Consider the following 1,546-nt stretch of genomic DNA (forward strand, 5'->3'; position numbering starts at 1 on the left):
CTTCCCCTTTCCGTCTTTCCTTCCTTCCTTCCTTCCTTCCTTCCTCCGTCCCTTGCCTCCCCTCCTTCCCTTCCTCCTTCCTCTCCCTCCTTCTCCCTCTTCTCCCATCCCCCTCTTCCTCCTTCCTCTTTTCCTCTTCCTTTTATATTCCCGGTCAGTTTAAGAATCCACATGATCAGAGGTTCTTTTCTACAATGTAGATTGCAATGAATCCTGAGAGACCAGACCCCCCCCCCCCCATAAGTTAACCACGGGAGGGGGCGGTCCTAACCACGAGGGAGCTTTTTTTTGTGCTTTTCCTGACATTACCGTGTTACCAGTGAACTAATAATAATGAATAACCTTTCTATGGTTCTTACGACGGGCTAAGCGCTTTACAGTTACTGTCTCCTTCGATGCTCACAGTCACTCCGGGAGGCAGGTGCTGGTATTATCCTCATTTTACAGATGAGGGAACCGAGGCAGATACAGGTGAAGTGACTTGACCCTCCTCGGCTGGTAAGTGTCTGAATCCTAATTTGAACTCAGGACTTGTGTTCAGCAGGCTCTCCAGGGTGCCACCTACCTGCCCCAGTACTTCATAGTTCTTAGGCCATCCACATCTAATCTCTCGTCGTTGTCAGGGCACAGGCCTGAGTTTTCCAATCATTCGCTTCTTTCGGAGCCATTTATTCCCGTTTCAGTCAATAAACATTTATGTAGCCCCTACTGTGTGCTAAGCACAGTGCTAAGTACTCGGGATACAAAGAAAAAAGGCAGTCCTGGCCCTCAAGAAGCTCACAATGTGATGGAGCAGACAAATATGTACAACAACCTATATACAAATATATGTATTTCCTATATACAGGAAATAATTAACAAAGGAAAGAAGTGGAATTAAGGAGTTGAAAAGGGTTCCTAGAGAAAAGAGGATTTTAGCTGAGACTTAAAGGAAGGCAGTAGTTGGAGAAGAGGCAGGAGAGCATTTCAGACATGGGGGGAGACAGATAAAATGCCCAATGCCAGTGTTTCTTATTCGTTATCTGCCCTATCCAGCTCATATCCTCCATAGCTGCTCCCCTGCATAACGCTCATTTTTAAATCCATGGATACTGTAGAATCTTGTGTCCTTCAACCAGACAATAGTTTTTTAAAATACAGACTTGTTTCCAAGACAGGTTACTTTTCATATCTATGGATAGGGAAAGAGTTCATGACTAACTAAATGACAGAAAGGATCAGGTAAGATAAAATGGACAATGTTGATTATATAAAATTTTAAAGGTTTTGTACAGACAAATCTAATGTAAAAAATAGAAGGGAAACAGGTGATAGAAGGAGGAGGGGGGCATCTTTGCAGTTAGTTTCTCTAGGAACTGATGCAAATTTATAAGACGAATAGCTATCCCCTTGTTGTTTGTCCTTTGTTCTCAGAGGACCGTGACATCATGGAGGTGATGCCATGACATGCAAGTGAATTGGATTTGAGTGAGGGAGGGCTGTTGAAAGTCACCAGCCTCAGTTTCTTCTCCAGAGTCATCTGGGTCCAGTGGCCAGATACACATCA

Source organism: Notamacropus eugenii, chromosome 4 (genome assembly GCF_028372415.1).
Source record: "Notamacropus eugenii isolate mMacEug1 chromosome 4, mMacEug1.pri_v2, whole genome shotgun sequence".
NCBI lineage: Eukaryota > Metazoa > Chordata > Mammalia > Diprotodontia > Macropodidae > Notamacropus > Notamacropus eugenii.